This window comes from Sorex araneus, chromosome 1 (assembly GCF_027595985.1).
Source record: "Sorex araneus isolate mSorAra2 chromosome 1, mSorAra2.pri, whole genome shotgun sequence".
Taxonomy (NCBI): domain Eukaryota; kingdom Metazoa; phylum Chordata; class Mammalia; order Eulipotyphla; family Soricidae; genus Sorex; species Sorex araneus.
Genome location: NC_073302.1, coordinates 197,653,330 through 197,678,869, shown reverse-complemented (window position 1 = coordinate 197,678,869; position 25,540 = coordinate 197,653,330). Strand labels below are relative to the sequence as shown.

The 25,540-nt window shown below is 45.7% G+C and overlaps 1 protein-coding gene across 2 annotated transcripts in view; it reads right to left on the bottom strand.

The window, feature by feature from the left end:
- CSMD1 (CUB and Sushi multiple domains 1) overlaps nt 1-25,540 on the bottom strand; it is a 980,559-nt gene that overhangs the window by 864,575 nt on the left and 90,444 nt on the right. The window lies entirely within an intron of this gene.

Sequence of the window (25,540 nt, the reverse complement as noted above, 5' to 3'; positions counted from 1 at the left end):
CCTTCTGTCCAGGGCGCTGGTGGCTGGTCACCCTAGGGCCCTCCGGGGGGGGCTGGAGCTGTCACACCCGGTCTTTCTACATGTTTACTCCACTGAGCCAGCACTGCTCGTGTTTATGCATTTTAGCACAGGTTTTCTCCACTTATTTTTAACCAAACTCAATAATACGATCAGAAGACAAGAAACATGGTGAAGGATCTGGACCTTCCTGGGTGGGTAATCTGAAAGCTCCCTTGCCAAATCATGTCCCTCCTTGGGGACAGAAACAGCTCGTGATAACGAGCGGGTACTTAGGCCTGACTCACCACACTCGTTAAGCATGGCTGCCCCTGGAAGGAGGCTCTGAAGTACCTGGAGAATGGGTGGGCCTTCCTTTCCCACCGGCCAATCGCTGCTGAAACATGAGTCACCCCTCCTGCCTCCTGTCACCCCGGACTTCAGAGGCAAAGGAGAGGCAAAGGCACTGGGGGTGGGAAGCAGCCAAATCCCCTCTGCAAATGAGCACAAGCCACTGGGGGCCGGTTCTGTGCAGGCAACAGTTCTCCAAGGCCAACACCCTTGGGTGCCCCCAGACCTTCCTGTCACACAGCCCAGAGCAGCCAGAGCAGAGCATTGTCCACATTTCCAGACATGCTGTTATATCCCCCCGAGGCTTCGCCTACTTCTGTGGGACACAGAGCCCGTTCCCGAGCGATGATACTCAGGACTAAGCCCCCACCTGATTTCAGATGAAACCTCAGGGCTTCCAGCTGCGGCAATTCCATCACAGGAAGCCAAGGGGTCTTGCAGGGTCTGGTTTGTGCTGCCTGCGGGGCTTGGGTTGGGGGCTCGGGTGGCCCGGGGTGGTCTCAGGCAGCAAAGGTCCGAAGGCAACAACCACCCAGGGCAGGCTGAGCCTCACTATGTCCCTAACTGTAATCACAGGGCCAGGTCCCCAGAAAGCATTCTCAGGGTACTGGGGCAGGTTTGATGTCTCCGCCACAAAGCAATTGCTTTCGCATGATTGTTTCCAGAGAGAAAATGTAAGCTCCTATTCCACCACCATGGCCCTGCCCTGACTCTGGTTTCCAGAGGCTTCCAGCCAGGCATATTGATAAAATGGCATTTCTACAGCCCAGCAGGCACGGCCGGCCCTGGGCGATCCGCGCATTGCAAAGGCTCTCCGGCTGGGCCACCTCCTGTGGCCGGAGAGTGAGGGTGCAGGTGGACAGGACCACGTGGCTCCCGGCCTGCTGTCTGTACACAGACGCTCTCGGGGCCCAGGGCTGCGGCCTGCCGTGCCGCCTTGCTTGATTTCATTGTTATTCTGCACAGCCCAGATCAGAGGGTCCCCAGGCACTCCCCGAAGCCTGACACAGAGACACAGACCCGCAGAGCAAAGGCGCGGGGTCCCTCCCGCCCATTCCCAGGCGCCTTGGCAGGAAGCCGTGCCCATCGTGGGGCAGAACAGGGGGCTGTGTGTTTGCAAGCAGCACTCTCCCTCAGCGTCCGAGAGGAACCAGCCACTCACCCCTTCCTGGGCACATGCAAACTAGTTAAACTGTCATCCCATTGCTCATCGATTTGTTCGAGCAGGCACCAGTAACGTCTCTCATTGAGAGACTTATTGTTACTGTTTTTGGCATATCCAATATGCACGGGTAGCTTGCCAGGCTCTGCCGTGCGGGCTCCATACTCTCAGTAGCTTTCCAGGCTCTCCGAGAGGGGCGGAGGAATCAAACACGGGTCGGCTGCGTGAAAGGTGAACGCCCTACTGCTGTGCCAGCCCCACACACAAACATGCGAGGAAATTTCTTTGACCTCGATAGAAAGAAGCCAAATTTTTTTGGATGTTGGATAACACTAAGGCATGATTGGTAAATTTCTGGCATGATCTTTCAACTGATGGAGTATTTGCTTTTAGTTTGTTTTAAAATGATATGAGATGAGGTTAATAAACAATCACCAGTAATTTGGTTTGGATGATAAGTATTGGGTAAAAGCTCCATATTCACTCAGATCAAAGGTTCTTGGACCTGGGTTCGATCCCCAGCACCCCGTATGGTTCCCCTTAAATCTGCCAGGAGTGATCCTGTTGTGCCCGAGTTTCAGATCCACAATGCGGAGAGACCAAGTCCACACACTGTCACTGTCACTGTCATCCCGTTGCTCATCAATTTGCTCGAGTGGGCACCAGTAACGTCTCATTGTGAGATTTATCGTTACTGTTTTTGGCGTATCGAATACACCACTGGTAGCTTGCCAGGCTCTGCCGTGCGGGCGAGATACTCTCACTGTCCGAGAGGGGCAGAGGAATTGAACATGGGTCGGCCACGTGCAAGGCAAACACCCTACCCACTGTGCTATCACTCCAGTCCACACACAATAATGCAAAAACAAAGGAACTTTATTATTAGCCGAGCCAGCGCTAGCTCGAGTTAGGGTCCAAGTCTCATCCAACATAGTGGAGTCTTGACGAGGACCCCGACTCCCAATCACAAGCAGTTTATATAGGGTTCAGAATTAAGAAGAAATTTATATACTGGTCTATTTTTAGCATTGACCCTATTGCAACAGTGGTCAGCAATTAGACAATGGTTAGTAACAGTTTCTAAGGAGGGTGCAGTGACCCCTCATGACCAGCCAGACCCAACTGTCCAGTTCCTTATCTCGGCAAATTACACAACTGGGAGTTTACCAGAAACTGCAAGCCCTGCTCCGGGGAAACAGAAACTGGGGCCTAACTGAGACTTAAGGTTAGCTGCAGCCTGTCATGGCATCCTTTTCACCCTCACAATCCCTGACTGCAGAGCCAAGCCCTGAGCACTGCCAGGTGTGGTCCCAAAGAGCCGTGTGTTCATGTGCATGTGCATGTGTGTGTGTGTGGCGGGGGGGGGGGGGGGGAAGCTTCATACACAGCTCTGCAGGTAAAGTGCTCAGAAGGTGCTCAGGGGACATCAAAGGGAACTCAGGCACTGGATTCCAAGAACTTCCTGTGGCAAAGAGGAAGCGGCATCCACTCCTGAAGGTGGTCTTGCTCGGACTGGACGTGCTCCAGCCCTCATGCATTCTCTGAACAGTGGGGTGGGACATGTCACAGTTGGGACTTAGTGATGAGAAGGAACACATCCACATCAAACAGGGTAAACAATCAATAACTCATTCATTCTCCAACTCATCCCTCCATCTGCCCCTTCGGCAAACACGATCGAAGACTCAGTGGGAGAGAATCTCCTCAGCCGGACCTTTGCTTCCCGGGGTTCACAGGGCGGCCTGGCTAGAAAGACACGCTGGGAGTCCGGGCTTCTGCTCTGGGCTTTGGCCCCTCATCCCAAGCAAGGAGGCTTAGGTCAAGAAATGGTTTAGAATTTCAGAACTGGGGGGCTGGAGCAATAGCACAGCAGGTAGGGCATTTGCCTTGCATGTGGCCAACCCGGGTTCAATTCCCAGCGTCCCATGTGGTCCCCTGAGCACCACCAGGAGTGATTCCTGAGTGCAGAGCCAGGAGTAACCCCTGAGCATCGCCAGGTGTGACCCAAAAAAAAGCAAACAAAAAAAAAATAGAATTTCAGAACTGGTCACTGGAAATAAGGAAGGAAAGAGGAAGGGAAGAAACAGTGAGCAACGGAGAAGAGAGCCAGTGTAAGCTCCTCTGGGGTGACGGCCTGTGTGCGGACCGGGGTTGACCAGCCAGCTCTGTCCAGAGTAACTCATCGCCAACACTCGCCTGCTTTGTCCTGAACTCTGACACAGGCAGGTCTAGCCACCGGCTGGGTTTCACTCAGACCCAGAGAGCCGCCGCTAATTTCGACCTTGTGCTTCCCCGTGCCCTAACACTGACAAGAGAATGAACTCTCCTTAGGACGGTTTGTCGCAGGAGACCAGACACTATGTATGTGGTGATATTTTTGGTCCAATCAATCTACTCCCTATATTGCATCTAGTCTAATTGTTTCCTACACTCTAATCTGTTGTTTGCACTGTTTATCAAGTGTTTTATTAGAACATTCGGCATGTTTTTAAACAAAAGGGGAAAGAAAAGAATGGTGGGAGAAACTTACTACCAAATGACTCATTCTACTAGGGATGATATCAGTGATTTTATTTATTTGAATAATTCCCGAACCCGTGATGCCCTGACACACATCCATGTGCAGAGTTAGACTTTCACAGATGTGTAGCTCAGGATTAACATATTTTACATGCCCAATATGAACATTTTTATATGTAATGAATATAATAAATGTGATTGACCCTGTTTGCCATACTCCGCATGGAGCCTAAATAATCTGTACTTTTTTTTTTTTTTGCTTTTTGGGTCACACCCGGCAATGCTCAGGGGTTACTCCTGGCTTTGCACTCAGGAATCACTCCTGGCAGTGCTCAGGGGATCATGTGGGATGCTGGGAATCGAACCCGGGTCAGCTGCGTGCAAGGCAAACGCCCTACCCGCTGTGCTATTGCTCCAGCCCCATCTGTGCTTTTCTAGCAGACTTTTGTTCCACTAACAAAAGTGGGAACTTTCCACTAACATGGAACAAAAGTCTCCCAGTTTTACTTTCCCTCTTTTGCCTTTTCTTCTTTGCTCCTTCGGTCTGTATCTTCCTCCCTTGATCTGTTCTTCCTTTGGAGACTTGCTCTAAAATTAAGAATTCCTAGCCAGTCCTGACGCCTCCTCCCCACCCTGCCGGAGGCCACGCACTCGGCCTACAGATTCCCACTCGCCTCCTCTCTCCGTACAGAAGGTCTCTCAATGGTTCCCTGCTGGAACAAGCACGATCCTGAGAGAATCGCTCTTATACTGACCCATCTGACGAGGGCTAAGCTCACTGACCTGCTCAGAAAATGGGGCTTGGATTCTGGAACAGGTGTGGGTCATTTGCAACCTCAGAATTGGAAAGTGACTCTTTCCTTCTGCCCACGCCATCATTTCACTCCAAGGAATGATGAAGGGTGGGTTCTATTCCACATCAGCGTGAGGCTGACTCACAATTTACCTCGGCTTTGATGCCAAGGCTGACTCCAGCATCTCCAGAGAAGCCGCTTTGGCATCTGTCTAGCGCCATCTACTGCCCGAGTCGAGCAGAGGCATGAGCACCCCCGCCCCGCCCCCCCCGCCCCCCCCCCCCCCCCCCCCGCCAGCTGGGAGCTGATGGAGCCCTACAGCCCACGGCAAGAACGGGGAAAGAGGAGAGAAATGAGATCAAGCTCAACCACAAACACAGGGGCGCACGAGAAGCTCAATCGAATCTGCACAGAAGAACATGCAAATAAACACCCAGAAACTCAGAGGTTCGGGACCTCTGGGATTCAGTATTTCTACAGAGTCACGCACATACACAGAACCCTAAATGCTGGCACAAGGCCACTTCACAAACACTAGCTGTTCAAAGCATCTTTGAAGACCCAAAAACAGAATACACTAAACAACATCCTGTTTTCATATTCGTTCTGAATAGTATTTTTAGCACGAAAGGAACTAAAAAGTGAGAATTTCAGTAATAGCAAAACTCTAAGTACCCTGCTAGCACAGTAGGAAAGTAACCCTTGGCACAGTGGGTATGATGTAAAGTCCAGTTGGTCAGCCTGGTTTGAACAATGGCCAGAGTAGAGAGGACAAGTCAGTCTGGGCTAATTCCCCCGCTGGGTAATAACATGAATTTAACTAAATATGTAGGCCACTTCTAGAACTCTATCTGCAAGTCATCTATTACTATGATATAATTTCACCCTCCATGACAAGATAATTCATAGGCTGTGATCATTGCTTCTCTAAAAAAGGAGCAGCATTTATAGGCAGCACAATTCACTCAGAATATACTTTTAAAAAAATGATTGTGCAAGAATTCACACCCCTCTGAAGAACTGTCAGAGAAATACAAGTGGCCTGTTTTTGTCAGGAGCTTTCTTTCATGCAGATAAAAAAATCACTTTGAGGGCCAGAGAGATGGTCCAACTGGTATGGTGCTGGCCTTGCACACGGCTAACCAGGGTTTGATTCCTGGCACCACACAGTGACCCCTGAGCACAGAGCAAGAGTCAGAATAAGCCCTGAGCCCCGCCAGGGGTGGCTCAACTCCAAAAGTAAGTAAATAAATAAGTTCAAAAAGTAAATCAGTAAATACCTTTGGTATTTTAGGCTCAGCTTTTCAAGTACTCTGAACTATATGTAAATAAACAGCCATATTTCAAGGCTTTCTCAAGTCTCACTCTACAAGGACATTGTTCAAGTGTCTGTTTTAACTTAGCAAATGAGGTGATAATTGGTTATTGAGCAAAGTGGAACATTTCTGACGCTTCTGTGCCAGGGGACTCATCTGTGTGTCTCTCCGGGCTGGTTTCCAAGACGATGAGCTGTCCCCACCCCGCTGACCTCCACAGGTGGCTCACCTTTCACCTCTATGGGAAGTGCTTTGTTTTTCTTTCTCACTTTTAAATTAGTCCAAGTAATAAATTTAAAGAACAAGGAGCAATTAGTTGCCCTGAGATGAAAGATTGTAAAAAAAAATGTCCAGTTACACAGAGAGGACCACATTTTTTCCACTTACACATGCAAAAATACATATATGTTATATAAGTTCACGACCAAGAATTTTTGTTGGGGAAAGGTCGAAGAGTTTGCCAGGTGAGGAAATGAAGATATTTGGTTTACCTGGCGATTTATGCCCCCCCCAGCCCTGTTGCAAGTGTCTGCTCTTCCGGTTCCATTATAGAAGACTCCTCCTATAGCCCCTTCTTTATACGCCACAAGCTGCCCATGCAAAGGTCACTCACGTGAATCTTAGGTGCAAAGTCACTGAGCATCAGGCAATGCTGTCCACACACACACACACACACACACACACACACACACGCACGCACACGCACACGCACACACACGCACAGGCACACGCACACATGCACGTACACACAGAGGAGCCCTGGGGAAGCTGACTGAATGAACAGCCACAGCATTTTCGAACACTTTCTCATGTGTCATAAGGAATGTGAGGAGGAGAAGAGGGATGCCAGAGAGAAGAGGAACCGAAACTTTGCCGGGGTTTGTAACGTTCCCCTCTGGCTAAGGGGCTCCAATTCCCATGCTCCGCTGGCCTCTGCGAAGCACTGCCCTGAAGATCTGGTGTCACTCCCATTGAAAGTGTGCAAAGGGCTAAACAACCCCACTGGGCAGCTCCACACAGACGCCAGAGATGCTGGTATTTAACTGGACAATGAGCCACTTGAATAAAGGCGGAAAACTGAACCCTGGCTGACACAGGTGTTTATGCCTCTATTCAAACATGCCAACACCCCTCACTACACATATTCCACCATACACCCAAAGCTCCAAATTCCTGCAAAAGGCCATGGGACCTGGGGAGGCACCTAACATTCCCAGGGGCCCTCCTGGCTCTCCTCAGGAGCAGATGCTAAGACAATGGTCTAGACGGAAGAACTGCTACCAGAGGTGATGCTGAGGGGACCCCGAAAGAAGGTCCAGGAGATACGGACAGGAGGACTGATGACAGACGGGTTGTTAGGGGCCAGATGGGCAGTAGAGTGGCTATTGCACATGGCCTATTTTGATTCCATCTCCAGCTGGTGGTCACCTGAGTCCAGCCAGGAGTGACCCTACAGTGCAGAGTCTAGAGCTAGCCCTGAGCACAGACGGCCCAGTGTAGCCCTAAAACAACACCAACCGGAACACAAGTCATTCAAGTCCTTAACCCTCCATACACCCAGAGCTGCCTTACTGGGAACGGCCGGTCAAGATCTGACTGACCCTCAGACCCCACATGGCAGAGAAGTGTGAGGACATGCATGACCCTTCCACCTCCCAGCAACTGTGAGACACGCGTGGAAACATTACCAGGACTGAGTAGATCCATGCAGACATCTGAGTCCACATGCAATTGCATGGTGACAGAAACGGTGCAAACACAGAAAAACGAAATTTTGCAGGGCTGTGGGAAGAGGCAAGTGATGGAGAATTATCATTTCTTAAAAATACCTGATGGGTTTCCACAGCCTTTTTCTTGCACACTTTCCAAGAAATTAATTAAGCGATGGCCTTATCCATGACTCAGCGCAGAGGGCGAGGCTCACGCGTCCTCCCGAGGAGAACAGAGACGGCACTGTTTAAGGGAGCCGCCACCCACCGTTTGTCACGGGCCTCTCCCAGGGCAGCTCGTTCGGGCCTCAACTCCCTTTGGGAAGCCCCACACGGAACAGGCTCACTCCCTGACAGAAACACGGGGCTCTGAGAAGCTGGAGTGACAGATTTGCATGTGCCTGAGACTTGGGGGAACTAACTCATGACGAGTGGCAGACAGTGATATCCCCGTTTTGGGGAGCTCTGGCTAGGCAGGAGGCAAACAGGGCCTCGGGGTGCACGAAGGGCAGCAGACTCGTAGGTAGGGAAGCCAACTCCGGGGGGAAAGGTTGGGGTGGCCTTTAGACCCTGAGTCAGGCTGGTACACGGGAGCACGTGATGAAGTTCCTGGCTGGAGCGAGAAATGCTGCAGTGACAGGGACTGCAGGGTGCCGCAAGGCAGGGAGGAGCAGGTGGAAGGGGTTCCAGGGAGGAGGGGCAGGAAACGGAACTATAAGACCCCAGAAACGCGACGAGGCATTTCTAACAGGACAGAAGAAGCTGACGGCAGAGGCTTGGAGGAGAAAGAGCTGGAAGGAACGGAAGGATGAGGCTACACGACACAGCGCCCAGGGCCCGGGGGCAGGAAACAGTTTGGGGTGGGCATAGCTGGCTGGAATAAGGACGGGATCGAGGTTCTCAGGTGGCTGCAAGTGACACAGATGCATACTTGACTCGCTGAAAGGAAATGGGTGTGGTCCCAAGGTGATTCTACCAAGCAGGGAGAAAGCAAAGGGAGGTCAGTGAGGCTGGCAAGACAGGGTCCCACCGCGGGCTCTGCACTGGCAAACCTCAGGAACAACGGCAAGAAAATCAGAGAAGGAAGGTGGGGAGGAGGGAAAGAGGATGGGATGGGGGTAAGACAAGAATAGAAGCATATTGGAAAGCTCCAGGACTCAGCCTGTGATGGAAACACACCCGCAGGACACCGCTATGATGGGGACACAGTCCACAGGACACAGCTGTGATGGGGCCACACCTGCAGGCCACAGCCTATGATGCAGAGCTTGACAAAATGAACACCTGCACCCGGTGCTGTTCTCGGCAGGGTGGCTACCTGGCCTCCGCCTTCCCTCCCCTCCTACTCCTGGGTCATCTCGTGTTAAGTAGACCCAGCCCCTTGGGTGCCAAGCGCACTCATGGTGTCCAGAGGGAACTTCTTTGACTGATTTAAGCACAATAATGGGGAGCAGAGATGTAAAGTCTTCGTGGAGACCTGCTGACCCTCAGTTGTGTGTCCCCCGGGCATGGAAGGAGGGTTATTTCCAATCATCCACTTCTCTCCTGGCACTTCCTTATGCTGGCCATGAGGAAAGACACTTCCTCCTCACTGGGCCTAGGGAAGCAGGAGTGAGCTGTGGCCCCTGGCCCTGACCTCACTGACCCCTTAGGGCTCCGTTCCTAATAGTTATTCTGAACAGGACTTTGGCAGCTCCCCCAGCCCATGCTGGTCTGCCCCTATTAATAGCATCCCTAGCATTTAGAATGTGGATTTAATCATGTTTTACTTTGGGTTTATATTTAGCAGCTCTTTTGTGTGAATATGTTTAGAATAGGCCATTCGCATTTTTTAACTAATTTTTTTCAGAAGCTGAGTCTCTGAGAATTCACTACTTGGCTGTTTACCCCTGTAACGATAGCAACCATGTATATATTAATTTTTAAATAAATAGTAATTAATACACTAGAGATATGGAGTCAGAAAGTAAATGGATATTTTTAACAAGTGCTGAAATATATTTAACGAGCATCTCCAGGTTTTGGTCTAACCATTTACCACTTTCTGTATATCCATCCATCCAGTTATCCATACACCTATTATCCATCCATCATCCATCCATCCATACATACATATATACATACATATATACATACATTATTAATCTATCATGCGTGTAGTCATCTATGTATCCATCATTCATTCCAGCACCCATACACCTCTATGTTGATATACTGACCCTTGACACGTACACACCTCTCCTGCCTCCTACCTATAGGAGATTTTTCCTCAATGTTTCTATCTCTGAAGTTAGAAACAAGTCATTACAGACACACGGTTAGAATCCCAAACTTACTCAGTTAATGAATGTTCAATTGTGAGACTCTATTCGGTGAGGGGGAATACCTCGCCGTCGGCCTAAGTGAGTGGGGCCTGAATGGTGTGTGGCTGCCCTCGACACCTGGTACCCAGAACACAGACACGCTGTGTTTGTAGCTGCTTCGTTACAGACCACAGTGCTGACACCCCCTAATCGCACAGAATCCCTTCGTTTACAACCCAAGATTAAAAGACAAGCTTTCCGATTTGCACATCATCTTGTTCTGTGATTCTTATGAGAGAGAAGAAAAATTTCGATGCTGTACAACTTTATTTATTTATCTTTAGATAAAGGTCAACTTTTTTTTTTTTTGGCTTTTTTGGTCACACCCGGCTACGCACAGGGGTTACTCCTGGCTTATGCACTCAGGAATTAACTCCTGGTAGTGCTCAGGAGACCATATGGGATGCTGGGAATCGAACCCGGGTTGACTGCATGCAAGGCAAATGTCCTACCCACTGTTTTATCACTCCAGCCCCCAGATCAACTTATTGTAATGAAAATAACATGATTTGGGGGGTCAGCCAGACCAGGAACAAAATCTTGCCTAAGCCAATGTTAAGAAAGCTCTCTAGACGTTTTTTTTTTCCTCTTCTCAAAAGTACAAACAATAAAAATACCCAACTGCCTACTAATTTGTGGGATTACTGGTCATTCTTACTAAGTCTGGCTGTAAAGATGCATGAGCCCGGGGTCTCTCTGGCTGGAGGAGAAGCTGCCATTACTTGTAGAGCCCAGATTTATTCAACAGGCGCTTTCTGCTTCTCATTCAGTCCACGCACCATTCTGAATGAGCCAGAGGAAACAAATTCTCCCAGTTCCAGGAGCAACAGAGCACTTGCCCAGCGGGGAGTGTCGGCTGCAGGCTGAACAGAGCCCCCGAATCATGGGGAGCTCTGCTTCCTTGTGTCCTCCTAGAGGGGTGACCGCCCCCGAACGTGTGACTGTGATACCCATGAGGAGCTTCCCTCGCTTTCCCTTGGAACCTCAAAGCTGCTGGAGTCAAGATCCCGGGGAGACCCTCATTCCCGGGAATCCCCACCCTTTTCGGTGGACGGGTGCTGCAGGGTCAAGCGGGCCCTGGCAGATTTACCAGCGAGTCAGAACCTTTGACTTTGTCCCAAAGGCTTGAGGGCAAATCAGCTCTCCTCTGAAAATTGAGATGAAACGTCTCTTGCCTTTGACTCAAATATTTAAGGTTAGCAACTTGGAAGAAGAGAGGGGGAAAATGGATGAGGCCCAATGGTCAATTAAGCAGAGAGCTTGGGGCCCAGCTGTGTTAACTACCAATTAAACTTAAAAATTTCTGTTTCTTGGCATCTCCTCCCAGGGCCCACGGACAGCATTGCAGAAAGTCATCTGCACGCCCGTGCTCACTGCAGCGTCGGGCACAGCAGCCAAGGTCTGGAAGCAGACCAAGTGTCTCAGAAGAGATGACCGGAACGGCCAGCTGCATCTACACGGTGGAATACGGCTGGGCTCCAGGAAAAGACACACGTCACTCAGTGGACTAGAGGGTATCTCGCCCAGTGAGGCCAGTCAGAAGGAGAGGGGAAGACCCGGGGTGACCGCTCTCATATGTGGGGGAGAAAGAACCATAAGAAGAGGAGAGTTGTCAAAAGCCAGAAGATCTGATAACTGGTCCCAGGTCTAAGTTTATCAGGGGAAGGGACCGGAAGTGGGCGGGAGGAGGCCCTGAGCCAGCTCTGGGGAACAGAGGTCACTCTGTGGGGAAGGGGGGATGTGTTGGATAGCTATTTGCATCATTGACAGTTGCACCAATCACAATACCTCAGATAAAATTTTTAAAAAATCCACCCAAGTTCCAGACAGAATGGAAGAGTGATGAGGAGTTCAGAGCACTTTCCGGAGAGCAGCAGTAGCAGTTAACACTGCAGAGCTGCTGTCTCAAGAGCTTAGTTCTTTTTCTTTTATCACATACAATACCTTAAAGAAAAATTTAAAACATCATTTTTTCTCTCATGCATTCTCATTTTCTCTTGAATGATGCATGATTTTGTCTCGGAGACCTTTGCATGGAGAAGAACAGCGTGTCGGGTTTCAATAAAGAGAGAAAAAGAAATAGTGGGTGATGCCCGGCACCAGGAGATAGATGATAAGTTACTGAGATGAAGCTATTGGTTAAATGATATTGATAGATAACACTCTTATGTGGAATTAAATCTAATTTATGTACAATAAAAGTTACCAGTGAAATTGTATGCGTCAATAGTTTTCATTTTACAGAGATACACAGAATACACTAATTTTGGATACGTCACCCTTCAATAAAGGCATTTCAGAACCATTAGCAGCATCTGTTCCTTTCCGCCCTGCACTTGACAGTCACTAATGTGTGTTTCCTATCTGCACATTTGCCAATTTGGGGCATGTTCTATGAGGGGATGACAGTATATGTGGCCTTTCCTGACTCCGCTTCCTTCACTCCCAGGTCTGCGGAATTCATTCGCGTCCATGACATCGATCACAGTGATAGTTTCTCCCTGCAGCATGGAAACGGGGTCTTGAGGGGGACTCGCTGCACTTATGCCATCACTGAATCACATCACATTGAGCTGAAACATCATCTCTGATAACTTAGTAGGGTTCCTCCCACCCAGCCCGTGTTTCAGCTCATCTGAATCATGCTATGATGAGGTACTCAATTGTAAGGTGTGCATTTGTTTTTTGTCATTTCTTTGGGGGAGGGCACATCTGGCATTGCTCAGGCTTAGTCCCGGCTCAGGACTCAAGGATCACTCCTGGTGGTACTTGGGGGACTGTAGGCAATGCTCGGGACCAAACCCAGGTGGGTCCTATGCAAGACAAGAGGCTCCACCCTGCACTAGCTCCAGCACCTGTTTCTATCTTCTCTTATTAGTGCAAACCTAGAGGCAGAATTTCTGGGTTACATGGTCAAATTAAGCATCACTTACTGAAGAGTCATGACTGTCAGTAAAATTGCAATATTTTACCATTAAACTAATGATAGGTGAGACTTCCAATTTTTAGAAGCCCTCCATATCTGCATTTTTGGTATGGATCACAGTGAGTGTTGAGTGTGTCTCTTTATGGTGGTTTACATCTTCTCTTCTCTGGTGGCTGATAATGCAAGATTTTCCCTCCAGTCATTGACCGTTTGCATATATTCCTCAGAACTCTCTCCTTCATGACCTGCCACCTCACCAGTGGGATGTGGTCATGTGACCCTAACACATAGAGACACCTAAACTCTTGTAAAAATCATCCTGAAAAAAATAAATTAAAAGAGGAAAATAAAACAAGTTCCCTTATTCTTTCTAAAATGGCTGTCTTCTTCTCAACTGAATCCTGAAAGTTGTGTGTGTGTGTGTGTGTGTGTGTGTGTGTACATATTAGATTCCTCTGCCCTTCTCAGAGAGCCTGGCAAGCTACCGAGAGTATCTCACCCCCATGGCAGAGCCTGGCAAGCTACCAGTGGCGTATTCGATATGCCAAAAACAGTAACAATGGAGACGTTATTGGTGCCCACTCGAGCAAATCGATGAGCAATGGGATGACAGTGACAGTGACATATATATATATATACATATATATTTCCCTCTATGATTTTATGGAAAAAGGGGGTAGGGAGTGACACTCCTACCCATATATATGTATATATATACATATATATACATATATATATGTAGTCTAGGTGCAAATAAGATAGACAATTTGCAAAATCTCCAACAGATTATCTAATACATTCTATTTTTTATTTCTCTTTGTTCCTCTCAGGAGAAAGCACAAACACACCATCTTTACCCACTACCACAAACCACACAGTCACATTTCTGATATGTGGGGACATTGCAGGTTCAGCCACATAGGTAACACTGGGAAACACCAGATCACAGAGTCTCCCCTGCCCGAAAGGTCCATTTTATACATCTGAAAGAAAGTCTTACTCTGTTGGCGGGGTTCTTTAAGATGCAAAAACTATTTTTTGTCTTGATGAGGCTATATACAAAAGCCCTTAGCTTTATTTTTTGTTGTTGTGTTGCTTATATTATTGTCCTCTTATCTATAAAATGAAAAGCACCCTGGCTGTCATCAAGAAGACAAAGATGAGCAGCCAGGATTTCTTGGTGAAAATCTCTCTGTTTAGCACTTACGTCTATCTCTTTCATCCGTTTGTGAGCTAATTTTTCATCTTGGTAGTGGTCTAACGTCATTATTTTGCCTGTGTTTACCCAGTCATTCTGATGCCATTTGTTGGAAAGATTATTATTCCCTGCACCAAACTGTCTTGGCAGTCTATAGGAATCAATTAGCCATAAATGTGAGAGTTTATTTTTAGGCCTTCGGTTCCATTCCATGGGTCGGTATGTCCATTCTGAAGAAACAGTAATTGATTTTTGTAGCTTCATAGCAGGTTGTGGAAGCGTGAGTTCAACAACTTTGCTTTCTCTTTTTAAGAAAATCTTGTGAATTCTTGGTTCTTTGAATTTCCACCTGCATTTTCAGGTCCAGTTGTTAATTTCTAGAAAAAAACACCTGGGGTTTCACTGTCTTATACTGAGGCTTTAGTTTGATTTGGGATGTTGCTTCCTTAACAATATTAAGATTTCTGACCTGGGGACATGCTGTCTGACATCTTCTTTAATTTATTATTTGACCTCCAAATAATTACTTATATAATTATATTTAGAAAGTATTGTACGATAACATTGGTCTGTCCTTTCTCCCTTGCTGCAGAGATCTTAGCTTTATGGGTTACAGTGCTCTCGAGGCAGTCCCATTCCTGTGTGTTTAACTGCTCCTCTGTACTCGGCTTCCACTATCTGCTAATCACCCATATCCCAAGTCTGACTCTGTAATTGTAAGGTCAGGTTCTTCTAAGGACTCTGGATTTTGTATATGCAAGTGAAATATTGCTTTTCTTTCCTTTATGTCCTTTGCATACTTTACTTTAAGCAATGTCCTTTTTGTATAGACACAGGAAGACAGTTAATACTATGCTTTTGTAACTTGGGAGTTAATAGACTCCAAATAATATTTAACCCTGGGCATCTATCGTATTTAATTGACTTAAGCCTCAGTTGCCCTTCCTAGCACCCCCAAAGGCGGGTCCCAAGGAAGAGACTGGATGGATGCAGGGCAAGCTTTAAGCTACCCTGGCATCAAACGGGACAGGCCAAGGGCCATAAAACTTACAATAAGAGCACGGTCATGGACAAATTCTGTCATGACCCAAAGAGAAGTGACTGGACAAGGACCCAGGAGAGCTACCCTTTAAGCTTAATATATCTCTTACTATATCCATAAAAAATGACTAGAAAGATTATTAAGAAGTAAATTTAAGGTGTCTTTTAAAATGGTTATGGACTATGGAAAGGAGAAATATGCCCTTAGATGAAATTCTGCCCTTGAGTGGATCTCCTAGCAGGAGGAGATCTTTGTCTTAGAAGAAGCTTCCCCTGAAGGAAGGGCCTGCATATGTTGATTGTGCTACCTCACCTCTGTGTGGTTGCTACCCCCAACCCTTGGGGATTGTCCTCTATGACTAAAGCTGAGAGACTGGTCTGGGGGAGTGGGAATACGGGCAGTGGGTGAGACTGGTGGAGTCAGAGGGAGACTAGATCTGAATAAACTGCAACTGATCAGCTACCAGCCTGGCCCTCACTTCCTCCTTTGTCCACCCACTGCCATCGACCATCCTGGGTGAGGGAAGAGGCCCCAGACCACCGAACGCACACAATGCTCGCTGCTATTATTTTTGAACACACAAAGCATAATAGGTCTTCTTTCCTTAAAAGTATCACTAAATGTCACATTCTTTTGAAGTATACTATAAAGTTAATACTATTCTTATTATTTTAAAATAGTTCATTGTAGGTATATGGATATCGCATTGATTTTTGTCCTTTGATCTTGTCTCCCCGTGTTTCATGAATGTGATTATTCTAATTCATAGGGCTCTTTAGCACTTTCCCATATTAGGGTGTGTCATATTTGATTATCAGCAGCTTGCTTATTTTTTTTATTTTTCCACTCCATTTGCTCCTTTTGCTAATGGTCCTGGGTAGAAACTCCAGTACAAAGTTGACAGATACACAAAAATGGACAGTTTCCTCCTCGAAGGTTCACCACCTCATTGTGGCGAGGGGGTGGCAATGGTGCCAATCGGTGAAGAGCGAACTAACAGGTGCTGCCAGAGAAGTAGGCAGGTGCAGGGCTGGACTCTTTGCATTGACTGTCAATATGGCTAGTGCTTTCTGTACATGAGCAGCACGTCCATGCACAAAGTGTGTGGTGTGTTTGTCACCGTGCAGATCATTACAACATGCCACCCTGGCAAGCTACCTGTGGCATATTTGATATGCCAAAAACAGTAACAAAAATGGGTCTCATTCCCCTGAACCTGGAAGAGCCCCCAACACAGCAGCATTGAGAAGGACAAACAAGAAGAGGCTGCTAAAATCTCAGGGCCGAACTAGGCTGCCAAAATGAAGAAGGACTAAAATGATTATCTGCACTTTAAACCGCACATATGCTGGCATCAGAAGCATCCATCGAGGACCTGATGGTGCAAGAGCAGAAGATCAAGTATGACATCATTGGATTGACTGAGACAAGAAGGCATCGATTGCATCACGCCGTTTTTGACACTGGGGAAGAACTGTTCCTCAGAACATGCAACAGTAGAGGCATCCATGGTGTCGGTGTCCTCGTCAACATGGACTTCTCCATGAGCATTGATTCGTTCACATGCCTAACAATCAGAATTGGATGCTTACATTTGAATAGATGTGGCTCACTGCCAGCAGTTTCTATCTTCATCATCTATGCACCAACATCCAACTATGATGAAGAAGAAATTGAGAAGTTCTACATGGAGCTGGAGAAGTTCTATAAAAAAGATCACACCTTTTACAAGGTCACTGTCGTTGATTTTTAATGCCAAGATAGGACCGAGAAGGTCACTTGAAGAACTCCACATAAAGACCCACAGCCTAGAATAGAATAAACAGGGTGAGAGACTGAGTTCATCATGCTGACCAAAACCACCAATGATAACTTGCAGTTCCAGAAGGCCGAATCTAAACGTTGGACATGGGAGTCTCCCAGTGGACAGTTCCACAATGAAATTGACCACATCATATTCAATCGATGGTTTTGCGTGACCGATGTCGCTGTTGTCCTAAAATTTCAAATGGGATCAGACCACCATCTCCTTTGTGCAAAATTCTACTTCATGGAGCGGGGAGAAAGGACTGCAATGTTTAAAAAGAGAACTCTCAGAATTACCAACTGGGAGCTCTTTGCCACTATTGTGGCAATATGGGATGATGCTGTCATTGACAACATTGAGGAGGAATACAATTGACTGGTTCTGCACTTCCATGATTGTGCGATGAATGCTGAGAGAGAGAGAGAAAGAGAGAGAGAGAGAGAGATCCACAAAAAGATGCCTGTCTTCAGAAACTCATTCGCCAAAGTGGTTTGACGTGAGTCTCAGGCAATCAGAAGCTAACGTCCAAGCTCACAAAGCTGTGCAGAGAAACAATAAAGATCTCAAAGAGAGAAGAGTAGCAGTGTTGGCCGATGTGGCAGAAGCTGGGAAAAGTATTCACAATACCCGCTTGTTCTTTGCCAACTATAAAACCAAGGTGATGCCCTCGAATATCCTGATGATCTCACATCTTCCAGAAGTGTAATGGAAAAGGTTATCCATGACTTCTACTCAAATCTCTTCGATAGCCATGTCCACCAGCCCACATACCAAATTCCGCAGGATGGATATGTCGCTCCCTACCTTCTCCCTTTTGAAATCTGACACACCATTTCGCAGTAAAGAAGTATACAGCACCCACTCCAGGCAAGGTCAGACCCAAACACCTGAAGAATCTGCTGCCAGTACTCGTCAATACACTGGCTTGGCTCTTCACACACTACCTGTCTGAATGCAAGGTCCCATCCCAATGGAAAACCAGTAGGACCATTCTGTTGTACAAAAGGGAGACATCCATAACATCGACAACTATTGCCCGATCTTCCTGATGTCCGTTGTCAACAAGTTATTGACTGTAGTCATCCTGAATAGGATTGGCAGAACACTAGACAAAGGACAACCATACGAGCAAGCCGGGTTCCAAAAAGGATTCAGCACAATCAACCATATCCACCATGTAACCAAGCTCATTGAGGTTTCACGAGATTTCAAGATGCTGCTCTGTTTAGTGTTCATTGACTTGAAGAAGGCCTTTGATTCTGTTGAGACTGAAGTGGTCTTCGAAGCCCTAGTTAAACAGGGCATTCAAATTCAGTACATCAGGATCCTCTGTGAGCTGTATTACAGATTCACCACCAGGATCTCACCATTCTACAAGGAAGTGATCATTGACATAAAGAGAGGGGTTCTGCAGGGCAAGACAATTTCACCAAAACTCTTAGATGCCACCCTCAAGAACATCATGAGATGATTGAAATGGGAAGGAATGGGAGTGAATATGGACAGCTGGCAACTACACCACCTCCACCTCACTGATGACATCATTCTCATAACACCAAACATTAGCCAAGTGGCACGAATGCTGGCCAACTTCGACTGTAAGTTTGGAAAGGTCGGACTGCAGCTGAATCTCGTGAGAACAATGTTCATGAGAAACAGACTAGTTTCTGACGTTCCATTTGCCCTCAATGGAATGAACATCTCTAAATGTAGCAATTATGTGTACCTAGGTTGAGAACTCAACATGATGAATGACCTGGCACCTGAGCTGCGCAGAAGGAAGAGAGTGGCATGGGACACCTTCAAGTGCATTGAAGAAGTTGTTAAGAGGATGCGGAACATCCAGCTCTGGGCACATCTCTTTGACTTCACCGTTCTTCCTGCACTAACGTACCCTCAGAGACCTGGGCCCTATGAAAACAGGATGAGAACGCTATTCAGGTTTCCCAAAGAGGAATCAAAAGAGTCATGCTTGGAATATTATGTTTCACTCAAGTGAGAAAAGGAACCCGGAGTTCCGACCTCTGCTGATGATTGAGAATCAGGGACGCTGTCTCATTTGCCAAGGCATCGAAAATCAGATGAGCTGGACATGTAATGCGATTTAGAGTCGACTGCTGGACTAGAGCTGCTACTGACTGGATTCCACGGGATATCATAAGAACACCTGGCCACCCACCTACGAGATAGTCAGGCTTCTTTGTCAAAACCCTGAATGAACGGTTTGAGGCTCTTCCTGTTCCTGGAGTGAGCAGATGCCATTGGGCTACACTAGCACATGACAGGGACGAATGGAGATGTTACTGGTGCCAGCTTGAGCAAATCAATGAGCAACGGGATGACAAGTGATACGAGTGATACAAGTGATCTTGTATCCTTGAGTTTCATGAATGTGATTATTCTCATTCATAGGGCTCTTTAGCATTTTCCCATACTTGAGTGTGACATATTCAATTATCAGCAGCTTTCTTATTTTTTTTATTTTTTTCCACTCCATTTGCTCCTTTTGCTAATGGTCCTGGGTAGAAACTCCAGTACAATGTTGACAGATACACAAATATGGACAGTTTCTCCTGTTCCTGACCCCAGAACGACAATACTCAATCTTTCATCATTATGTTTGCTTTAATATTTTAACATTAGGGACTTTTCTATATGTCCTCTATCAAATTGAGAAAGATCACCTTATTACTGGAGTTTTTTTTTCAGTATCTTTATCATAAAGAGGTAATGGATTTTGTCAAATGCTTTTCCTGTATCTCAGATGATTTTTCTCCTTTATTCTATTTATATGGTACATTGCATTGATTGATTTTTTATATTAAACCAATCTTGTTTCATTTTACATGGTTGTCTTCTTTAAGCATTATTGGATTTGGCTAGCTAATAGTTCTTTCAGGAATTTTAAATCTGTAGTTTAGATTTCTCTGTGTGATGTCTTTATATTCCATCGGTGTGTGGTTTAAAATGACTTCAAAAAAGGACTTGAGAAAAGTTCCTCCTTTGTTATATTTTTGGTAAATTTTTTATAATTGCTATTGATCCTTTAAATAGCAAGTAAAAATCACCAGTGAAAGTATTTAGATCTAGTTATCTCTGGTGGTAAATATTTATTTTATTTACTAATAAAATCACATAATATTGCATCTCTATACATTTTTTTAAAACCTCTGATCATGTTGCACTTTTTGAAATATTTTTTTCTTTTGACCATTATTGACATTGTTTGATTGAGGCTTTTCTTGGTATTCATTTAGAACCTCTTTATTTCTGTGCATGTATAACAAGACCTCTTTCTTTATGTGCTTTAATTTATGTAATTTATCTCATTCTTATTTCTGCTTTTATTTCTCCTATATGGATTAATTTCAGCTTCTTCTTTTTCCACTGCCAAATGCTCCATCTCCTATAAGCACTGCTTTAACTTTACTCCTTAAGTTTTGTATGTGGTGTATCTATTGTGGACTGGAGAGATAGCACAGCGGGTAGGACATTTGCCTCGCATGTGGCCAAACCGGGTTCGATTCCTCCTTCCCTCTCGAAGAGCCCTGCAAGCTACCAAGAGTATCCTTCCCGCACAGCAGAGCCTGACACGCTACCCGTGGCATATTCAATATGCCAGAAACAGTAACAAGTCTCACAATGGAGACATTACTGGTGCCCCCTCGAGCAAATTAGGATGACAGTGTCACAGCGCTGTATCTATTGTATTCACTTCAGTGGAATTTTAAACCTCTGTGATTTATTTTCTGTTTCATCATCTAGGTGTGTGTTGTTGGACTATTTTGTTTGCTGGGTGAGTACTGTATCACTGTATCACTGTCATCCCATTGTTCATCATTTTACTCGAGCGGGTGCCAGCAATGTCTCCATTCGTCCCAGCCCTGAGATTGTAGCAGCCTCTTCATATTTGTTTTTCCCAATGATTGGAGGTTCTTTTCAGGTTCAGGTGAATGAGACCTGTTATTGTTACTGTTACTTTACAACATTGTTATTTGTATTTGGCATATTGAATATGCCATGTGGAGCTTGCCAGGCTCTTCCATGCAGGCGGGATACTCTCGGTGATGCTCCTAAAAGCATATGTATATATTTCCCTTTATAATGGGTGAGTACTATGCTGCACAATATTTTTTGTCTTCCTAGTTTTCAATTTTATTACACTGTGGTTTGGAAGCATATTTTGTATAATTTAAATCAATTTATACTAAGCAAGGCTTGTTTTATGTCTAAATATGCAGCCTATTCTGAGGCTGTTTCCATATAAATAGGAAAATGTGTATTCTATTGTTGATTTGATAGTTCTATAGATGTTTTGTTAGATATAGAAGATTCATAGTGATAAAAGTATTCTATTTACTTGTTGATCTTTTGCCTAATTGGGATGTTCAAATGGGCTACTGCAGTCTGCAACTATAATTTTTAATGGGTCTAATGGGTCTATTTCTACACTTCAGTTTTGACAGCTTTTATTTTATATGCTTGAAGTTTTGCTATTAAATGCATACATGTTTATAACTGACAATTTTATAGTTCTAAAATAACTTATTTTATTTCTAGTGATGTCTATTTTAAAGTACATATATTTGAAATTAGCATAGTCATCTTATTTTTCTTGTTTGCTATTTTAACTATACAGACATAGATGAAATAGATTTTGTAACACAGTGGGTATGATGTTTGCCTTGCACTTGGCCGACCCGGGTTCAATCCCTCGATTCCTCTCTGAGGGCCCGGCCAGCTACCGAGAGTATCCCACCCACACAGCAGAGCCTGGCAAGCTACCCATGGCGTATTCAATATGCCAAAAACAGTAACAACAATTCTCACAATGGAGACATTACTGGTGCCCGCTCAAGCAAATCAATGAGCACCGGGACAACAGTGCTATAGTGCAGTGCTACAGACATAGGTAAGTATTTATCTCTAACATAGAGGTTTAGATTATATATGTGTGTAAATCAATTACTCACCCCTTATAGGAGATTAAAAATAAGAAAATTTTACATCCTCATTTGAGTGGACAGTAAGTCATAAAAATGATCGCTGGACCTGGCAAGGGAGCTAATAGAGGGGAAAGGCACTTGCCGTGCACCTGGCCAACACCAGTCTGACCCTGGCACTACTGATTACCAGAGCGAGAGCACAGAGCCAGAAGTGAGAACTCCCCAGGGTGGCTCCCCAAACAATTCAACCAATAAGCAAGGAGGATAGTTATCTCAGGGACTTGCTGAAGGAAACGTCAGAAAGCAGAGAACAGAAACTCCCGAAGTTCTTCGCCCTACCATCCCTGCCACCAGGAGGAAAACTACTCAGCGCCCACTAGAAATGGGGTCTCTCTGGGCCAACAGACTCCTTTAAGAGAGTGCTCCCTAAGAGACCACATCAGGGCACAGCCCCTCCCCTGGTTCTTCTGGCCCCCTGGCAGGGCTGCTGACTTTGGGGAACACTTGTTTTGCCAAATATAAGTGGGCTGAAAGGAAGGCAGCTCAAGTATAACTATTTAAACTGTGTTAATGCTGAGAACTATGGAGTGATTCAGGCAATTTTTTTTAAACGTCAGAAGTGGAACAGCAACATGCAGAGAATGGGGTGGAGAAGGGGTTTAAAATGTGACCTGGCCCCGTCCAGTGGGAAGTATTCTTTTGATTTTATATACATATAGTAAGGCTAAATTAAAAATCCTATTCAAAACTATATATTCTCTAATTAGTACATTTTTATCATGTATTTATTCGCAACTTTTAAACTATATCCCGTGTATTCTATTAGAAAATAGTTAACTACATTTTAGTGAGAGCAAGTTTCTCTGAGCTGATGGAGTTACAAATATGAAAATGAGGAAGCGCTAAGTCAGGTGATGGGAGATTGAGCTCACAGTTGTATGCGGTAAGTCATGGTAGCTTGATGGATGGATGAATAGACATGAGTGAACACATAGATCGAGCAATCAGTCATATAAACACACATGTGTGCTGGATATTTGGTCATTATATGCCTATGACCTATCAGTTTGCTATGCTAATCTATAACCCAATGATAATTGGAAGCAATTCATACATTTAAAACCCTGATCTTCCTCACCATAAGCTTCTCCAATAAAAGACACCAGGGTTCCCATGAGGGGTTGGGGACCTCTGGCCAAGGCAGGAAAAAGGGGAAATCTGAGCTAACTCTCACAAGAAAGTGGTTCATGCATATCTCTTTACCCCCCTCTCAGCACTTGGTTTTTGTCCAAAGTGACCATTTCCAATTATCACTCTCACTGGGGTAAAGTGATATGCATATGACACGCTTTCAGTAGCAGTATTAGAAACCACAATGCTTAAAAGGAAAATAAGAGACAGAGAGAAGAAAAGTGTCTGCCAGAGAGGCAGGCAGTGGCCGGGGTGGGGATGGGCAGGCAGGAGGAACACTGGGGACATTGTTGATGGGAAATGCACACTGGTGAAGATATGGGTGTTGGAACATTGTATGCCTGAGACTCAATCATGATCAAGTCTGTAATTGTGTATCTCACGGTGATTCAAGGAAAGAAAAGAGAAGGAAAGGAAAGGAAAGGAAAGGAAAGGAAAGGAAAAGGAAAGGAAAGGAAAAGGAAAGGAAAGGAAAGGAAAGGAAAGGAAAGGAAAGGAAAGGAAAGGAAGGAAAGGAAAGGAAAAGGAAAGGAAAGGAAAGGAAAGGAAGGAAAGAAAGGAAAGGAAAGGACAGGAAAGGAAAGGAAAGGAAAGGAAAGGAAAGGAAAGGAAAGGAAAGGAAAGGAAAGGAAAGGAAAGGAAAGGAAAGGAAAGGAAAGGAAAGGAAAGGAAAAGGAAAGGAAAGGGAAAGGAAAGGAAAGGAAAAGGAAGAAGGAAAGGAAAGGAAAAGGAAAGGAAAGGAAAGGAAAGGAAAGGAAAGGAAAGGAAAGGAAAGGAAGGAAAGGAAAGGAAAGGAAAGGAAAGGAAAGGAAGGAAAGGAAAGGAAAGGAAAGGAAAGGAAAGGAAAGAAAGGAAAGGAAAGGAAAGGAAAGGAAAGGAAAGGAAAGGAAAAGGAAAGAAAGGAAAGGAAAGGAAAGGAAAGGAAAGGAAAGGAAAGGAAAGGAAAGGAAAGGAAAGGAAGGAAAGGAAAGGAAGGAAAGGAAAGGAAAGGAAAGGAAAGGAAAGGAAAGGAAAGGAAAGGAAAGGAAAGGAAAGGAAAGGAAAGGAAAGGAAAGGAAAGGAAAGGAAAGGAAAGGAAAGGAAAGGAAAGGAAAGGAAAGGAAAGGAAAGGAAAGGAAAGGAAAGGAAAGGAAAGGAAGAGGTTGAGGACATACTAGAACACAGAGTGGAATCTTCAATATCTGTGTACAACTCTGGGACAGTTTCAACAATAAAATAAATAATCAGAACGGTGGTTTTTAGATCCTACACCCAAACAATACCCATGAACTCTCCCCCCGGACACACACACACACACACACACACACACACACACACGTTAGTGATGGAAAACACTGAGATCAGAGAGGTCCTGAGTGGGTAGGGCTGATGCTCTTCCCTGCCTGACCCCGTCTGTGCCCAGCTGCAGCATGGGAGGGACAGAGCAGTGCCCACAGAGCCTCACACAATGGCCCCAGGGCTCCCCCACCACTGCTTGTAAAGCCCCTTAAATTCCCCAGAAGGGGAGGGGGGAATCTGACTGGATAGAAAGATGATGTCTTTTTTTTCCATTTTAACCTGTGGTTTTGAGTTTGCAGCACCGCAGTTCACAAGGCTGCTTGCTAATGACAAGGTTCTGAAGACCATGATCCAACCTCACATTCTTCTGTCCCCTGTCCCCTCACCCCTATCCCCCACCCCCGGGTCAGCTCTGCTCTGGATCCTGGGCTCCTTACTAGGTTTCTTTATATCCCATCAATGAGAGGGGCATTGCGAAGACAAGGTTCTTACAGCTTGTCCCCGGTGAATATGTATCCCAGAAATGATGGAAATAGAAACTTCATCCTTGGACAAGCTCATGGTGAAAATTATTTCACACAAGAGGATTCAGTGCATGTTAAAGCTGGTAGATGGGAGTTTCATAGAAAAAAAAACAGGCTATTTACAAAGCACGACATGAAGCTCATCCATTTGCATGAAAATTCCTCTGTCGTGGGGAGCCCCCGCCCCAACCCCCAAAAGGGAAGGTCCTGATCGTGTTTAAAACTACTTTATAAATAATAAACTTGTTCTGAAAAATGCAAATGCTTGCTCTCAGGTGACCTATATAAGACAGCATCTCCCTCCACAGTCCTTGTATAGGAAGGACTCTAAGTCATTTCAGTTACGATTTCACACACCTGCCGGGACTGCTTCTATCAAGACTGCCTGTGCCTCGGGGAGATTATGATTCAGTAAA